This window comes from Mustela nigripes, chromosome 10 (assembly GCF_022355385.1).
Source record: "Mustela nigripes isolate SB6536 chromosome 10, MUSNIG.SB6536, whole genome shotgun sequence".
In the NCBI taxonomy this organism is placed as follows: Eukaryota; Metazoa; Chordata; class Mammalia; order Carnivora; family Mustelidae; genus Mustela; species Mustela nigripes.
In genome coordinates, this window is record NC_081566.1 from 30362469 (window position 1) to 30368670 (window position 6202).

Below are 6202 nucleotides of genomic sequence, written 5' to 3' on the forward strand. Positions count from 1 at the left end.
AAGGCTGCCCAAAGGGCCTGTTGTCTACCCTGCAGACTCCAGGGACTATTAATTATTTAGCTACTTTTCAAAGTTAATAAATAGGAATGTCTTTTTGCCCTTTATTCCCCAGATGAATTTAACCAAATGAGGGAGAGGGTGTGTGTGCACAGAACGAGCAATCTGAGGACACAGGGGTACAGGCAATGAAAAGGAGATATGAAAAAAAAAAAATATATATATATATATTTAATGTCAATTAAATATGCACAACACTGCTTTATGTGGCACATTTTTATTATGACTAAATTCTCATGAATATTTTGATGGTTTTTGAGTGTACTTCAAAAAACATGAGCACTTAAAAAACATCAATACAAAGAAAGAGAGCAAGATTAAAATGACACTTGAAAAAAATACTTATAGTTAGAAAATGCAAACACCAAAGTATCAAAGGGAAAAAATAGCCCCCTTCTCACCATTGTCCTACCCCCCAAAGCTTTATGCTTTTCTATCCTACCAGGAAAATAATGTATGCGTGTAAATTGATTTATTTATGAAAAGGAATCCTATCATGCAGTCTTGTGACATCCATTTTTTTACTTAATAACATATATGTATATATGTATGTGTATATATATATACATATATATATATTTTTTTTTTTAAAGATTTTATTTATTTGAGAGAGCAAGCACATGCGGGTGGGAGGGGCAGAGGGAGAAGCAGCCTCCCAGCTGAGAAGGGAGTCCAGTGCAGGGCTCCATCCCAGGACCCTGGAATCATGACCTGAGCTGAAGACAGATGCCTAACGACTGAGTCACTCCAGCGCCCCCTTAATAATGCATCTTGATGCCATTTCCAGATCAGCACAGGCCCCTGCTGCATTCTTTATGCTCTGACACCCAGTGTTTCAGGGAAGATATTTGCACACGAAGCTCAGCGTCCTATGTGGTGTTTCAGTGTGGCCGGACACCAAAGGGAGAGCAGAAAGCACAAGCCACTCCACGCTATCCCAGGTGCATGGCTGGAAAAGGACCATCTAGTTCCCTTGGCTCACTTCAGTTCCTTCAGAAAATCCGGAGACACCACCTTGAAAAAAGGGCTGCTTGCAGCCAAGGAAGGCAGACACTGCTCTCTGTTCATGTCTGAGAGGAAGGTTCCTGTGGCAAAACAGGAGTCCTGCCCTTGCACTTAGATCTGCCTACTGTCACCCCCTCCACTGCCAGGCGTGTCCTGAAGGCTGGTAGAAGGAACGGAAGGTTTGGAGATGGGGAGCAGGCGTGGGCACTGGAGACATGCATGGGACACCAGGCCGGTAGACTGCCAGGTTATTCCGCAGGTACTGGAAGCTCCCCGCTCACGAAGACCAACAGGAAGCATGGCATTCATGGCTGCCGGCCCCAGGGGGTGCACAAGAACACAGTCCTGTGGCTGACTCGGGGTTAAATAAATGACCACGGAGCCCACGGCTCAGAAATATGAACAGTACAGCCATCTTACATTTAGCTGCCTTAAATCCTTTTGGAAATGATGGAGGGGTTAAACTCTATTTTGACATCTTTCGACGGAGCATTTTTCCAAATATCTGTTCTATTTGTTCTTTCATTGGACCCCCACAACAACTCAGCAAGAAGGCCAGTGTCACCTTCTGCACCTACAGGATAGGATGTGTGCAGGGAAACGACTCACCCCTGGTCAGCGGGCCAAGTGTTCGGACTCCGAGCACTGCTCTTTCCTGCATTCTCTTTGTCCAGCCCCGCGCGCACCCCCAGACCCCCAGCAAGCTAGTCAAGCTCAGAACCTTCAACAAAGAGCCACGAGAGAAGCTAGAGAGTGAAAACATGCCCTCCCCAAGAATACCTGAGATCATGAAAACTACCTTTTCCTAAACAAAACTTTAATGAATTGAGTAATATTGATGTTGATAATTACCAGGCTGAGAAACCAAACTCACACCGCAACACAATAGTCTTTACTAGTTTTACAGAAACCTCTGTGTAAGGGGAACTAGGCTGACTCGGTCAGTGGAGCCTGCAACTCTTGGTCGTGGGGTTGTGAGTTCAAGCCCCATGGTGAGTGTACAGATCACTTAAAAATTTTAAGAATCTTTAAAAAAAAAAAAAAAAAAAGACATTTCTGGAGCACCTGGCTGGCTCAGTTGGTTAAGTGTCTGCCTTCAGCTCAGGTGACGATCTCAGAGTCCTGGGATTGAGCCTTGGGTCTGGGCTCCTCAGCAAAAAGTCTGCTTCTCCCTCTCCTCCCATCTTCCACCAACCCCGGCCCTCTGCCCCACCGTCATGTGTTCTCTCTCAAATAATTTTTTTAAAAAGAGACTTTTGTGAAAATGTGGTTTCACGTTTTATTATAAACACACATACCACCTCAGCTTTTTTAAATCTAGTAGTTCTTTAATTTTTCCAGTTAGACACTGCCTTGGACAGTACTAGTAATCTGCATTTCAGTATCTAACACTTAGGTCTTGTCTTCTTGTCAGTCAGGGCTGTCCTAAGTGAGTATTTTCTAAACTTTTTTGAGGATGTCCTACAGAAGAAATATATTTCGTTCTGTGAAGCATGTATGTCATTGAAACAAAACTTTCACAAAATCATAATTACCTTTCCTGTGTTTTACTTAGATATTTCCTATGCTTTTATACCTTTGGGGACAGATATCAAGAGAGGCTCCTCTCTGCTGACTTGAAGAAGGGGTCTTAGTAAATTAGCAGAGATTACGAACAGCCTTCAGAACTGAAGGCCTTCGTAAGCGATACTCACACTGAGGGCCAAGAGGCTGGAAGTCAGGCAAGGCTCCCCTGGTGAGGCCCCAAAACGAGCCTGATCTTGAAAGCTCCGCTGGAATCAGAAGGGTAGAGACTCAGAAGTTGAAATGAACCCAGCACATATGGGGGACACTCACAAGGGGTTCATAAAGGGAGTGGTATGGGATAAAGTCAAAAAGAAAGCCTGAGCAATGTGTCCTTACTCTGTTCGGACCTCAGTTCCATCCTTCAGTCCTGGATGTTTCTGTTTTCAGAAATTCTCTTGGCTTTATTTTCTGGATCCACTTGTCAATTTTCCCACTTTTCCTCCCACTCCTTATGGCTTCCCTCAAGCCACAGGGATTCAGGAGAAGTTGATGACTGACAGCTCATGTGCTGTGTAGATGATAAATCTGGCTTTGCTCAAGTACTGAGCATATTTTAATAATAACCAAAATATTTCAGTTTGGATAGGAATGGATACCTTATCAGGCAGACTGAAACAACACGGTACTTGTCCTTTAGGAAGGAGCAGCTAAAACCTTGATGTGGATTATGGATTGGCCTACAGAAAAATAATCAGGCAGAAATCAAGAGTAAGGGGAAGATTAATGGGCATTTCACTTTACACAAAGAAAACATGGATGTTTCAATAAGGGAAGCTCAATTTTCTCCTGGATCCCAGAATCCACACCATATTTATAAATCTTCAATCTAGTTATTACTTGATTTTAATGGGCTTGTTAGACTAGCCGGAAACGTGGTTTTTACTATTTTCTACAGAGAAAATATTTTCCAATGTATCAAACTCAACGAGATTTTATTTTTTTTTTTAAGATTTTATTTATTTATTTGTCAGAGACAGTGAGCACAGGCAGACAGAGTGGCAGGCAGAGGCAGAGGGAGAAGTAGGCTCCCTGCTGAGCAGGGAGCCCGATGTGGGACTTGATCCCAGGATGCTGGGATCATGACCTGAGCAGAAGGCAGCCGCTTAACCAACTGAGCCACCCAGGCGTCCCCTCAACAAGCTTTTAAAATACAATCCATTTTTACATTGGAGCTATCCATGCAGCAGTTCCTTTAAAACTGTATATAAAAATTATTTTTTGTAAAATTGAGTTAATGTATAAAATACTGCTTTATGTCAGGATAAAGATGTATTTCCTAAAATTTTAAAGGAAAAAAAAAAAGGAAGAAAAGAAAGCAAGCCTGAGGTCAGTCTGCAGAGAGCAAGACAGACTGGATTTCATCCTGGAGGTAATAACGCTCTGACAGTTTCCGATTGTGCAAAGAGCTATTCCATAATTGTGCATCTGCATGCGGACTTGAAGCTGGCTCTAAAAACACCCGGAGCTCAGTCACCAGGTTCTCCTGCTCTATTTCAGCAAGGAGAAAAATGTGTGCACACAGGTGTCATAAACTCAGAATTCTAACAAGAGTCTGGATCACACAAAAAAATAGAAAAGCTGGGACATACATATTAAGTTTAGACAGCAACTGAGCCATTTCTGTTTCTTTTCATCCTTTTACTTCTGTTAATGAAGAGTTGGCCTTATCTGCAGCAACCGCTAAGTAATTATTTCCTTTACAAAAACTATACACTTTATTGAGAAGCGTGTCCTCAATACTGTTAGGAGCCTATCCAATAAATAACTTTCCAAAAATTTTGTATCAGCAGTAACACTTTTAATAATAAGGTTGTAAAGCACGCAGACACACAGGGACCTCTGAAGGTGTCCAGCATCCAGTAATTCAGGCTCTGCTGGACACAATGACAGTGTCCTCTGATCCTCACCTAGCACTCTGTTGGTCTCAGGAGAATAAAAACATCCAGCGTGAGTCATCTTGCAATTACACTGCCACCTGGAAGCATATTTAAGAGATGAGAACTACAAAGGTGTACTCTCCTGCATCAGACTTCCTCTCCTCTCTTCCAGTCTGAGGATCAATAGAGCTCAGGATTCTTTCACAAATTTCTCATAAGCATCATTTTTTTTAATCATTTTTCTAAATTTAAAGGGACTGTCTCCTAAGGCCTTCCTAAAGTTGCCTTGAGTTATTAACACTGCAAATTTCAGAACTAGAAGGCGCATCTGTTCAATTTACGTTTTTTTTCCCACACAAAACTACTTCAAAGGAAGATTTATTTTAATTTCAGAGAAAATGTTTGTACACAGGTATACATGCCACCAGCCACACATACCCCATCGTCTGGGGTAATGCAGACCCTTCACCCATGGTCAGGGTTCAGCCCAGTCTTTGTGGCTGCATTTCTGCATGCACACAAACGGGCACGTCACAGTGACACGGAACCATCACGTTTCACCTACAACTGTCAAGACGGGATCTCAAGCCGAGTCCAAACCCTACTCGGGATGCACGTTCGGTGGAGGTGGCTGGAAGGGAAAGGGGTTGCCCCCGGGCAGGTGCCCAAGACGAGGTGTCCGCGCCCATTCCGCGCTCCCGCAGTAGCCCACCTCCCCTGGCCGCGCGGCGCGGGCTCCCGTCTGCCCACCGCCCCAGACCTCGGCGGGCGGGCGGGCGGCCCGGCCGCGACGGCAGGGCGCCGCTCAGAAATTCGGGTTTCTCCAAACTAAGACAAGGAGGCTAGTCACCCCGATTTTGGTCCAGGTGACCTCTGGGTGAGCCGCCGGGGCTGCCCGCCCTGTGCCTCCATGGCCGGGTCTCGAAGACCCACCGCCCCCGACACTCCGGCCCCGGCCCCGAACCCTCAGCCGCAACCGAGACCCCGACCGGACGCGCTCGGACCCCGACCTCCGCAGACTCCGGCCTCCCTGACCCCCAGCCCCGACGACCCCGACTTCGGCCCGCGCCGACCCCCAGACTCCCGCCCCAACCCCGGCCACGTATCCCTCGACCCGACCTGGCCCGCGTCCGCCCCGAACCCCCACTCCCGGGCCCCGACGCCCTCGACCCCGGATCCCGCGGACTCCCGCCGCGACCCCGGCCCGCGCCAACCCGAGCCGGGCCCGAGGCGGCCGCACTTACTCCTGACAGGGCGGCCGTCAGGGAGGCCGGGGTCCGGGGTCTGGGGGACAGGGTCGGGGCCAGGGCCGAGGTCGGGATCGCGGGTCGGGGTTGAGGCCGCCCGCTGCCCGCCGCCCGCCCCGAGGCCCCGCCGCCGCGCGCACGTGCCTCCTGACAGGCCCCCCATAGGTTCCATACCTGCCACCGGAAGTGAGTGAGGAGGGCAGTATAGGCATTTCCTGTGACGCGAGCGCCTGGACTCCATTAGGCAGCAGCTGGGGGAAGAATCAACACACCAGGGAGCGGAGCGCAGCCACCGAGCGCCGAGGCGGCCGCTGCCTCCGCCGCCGCCCGCCGCCGCCGCCGCCAGCGCCGGGGCTCAGCCCCGCGGCGGGCCCCGCGCCCCCGCAGCCGCCCGCGGGGCCCCGGCGCGCCCCCCGCCGCGCTCCGAGCCGCCCGGGGGGGGGGGGGGGG

General features: G+C 48.6%; 1 long non-coding RNA gene across 8 annotated transcripts in view; it reads right to left on the reverse strand.

Moving 5' to 3' along the window:
* LOC132025526 (uncharacterized) overlaps positions 1–6086 on the reverse strand; it is an 86623-nt gene extending 80537 nt beyond the window's left edge. For 3 of the 8 annotated variants that reach the window (XR_009406620.1, XR_009406611.1, XR_009406610.1), the window contains exons 1-3: positions 5750–5878; positions 4536–4603; positions 2757–2834 (exon numbers count right to left, since the gene is read on the reverse strand). This is a non-coding gene — a long non-coding RNA (uncharacterized LOC132025526). Of the gene's footprint in view, positions 1–2756; positions 2835–2964; positions 3088–4535; positions 4604–5749; positions 5879–5926 lie in introns of those variants that run through there. The other 5 variants (XR_009406614.1, XR_009406619.1, XR_009406615.1 and 2 more) reach the window with 4 other exon arrangements.
* Between the last annotated feature and the right edge of the window lie 116 nt (positions 6087–6202).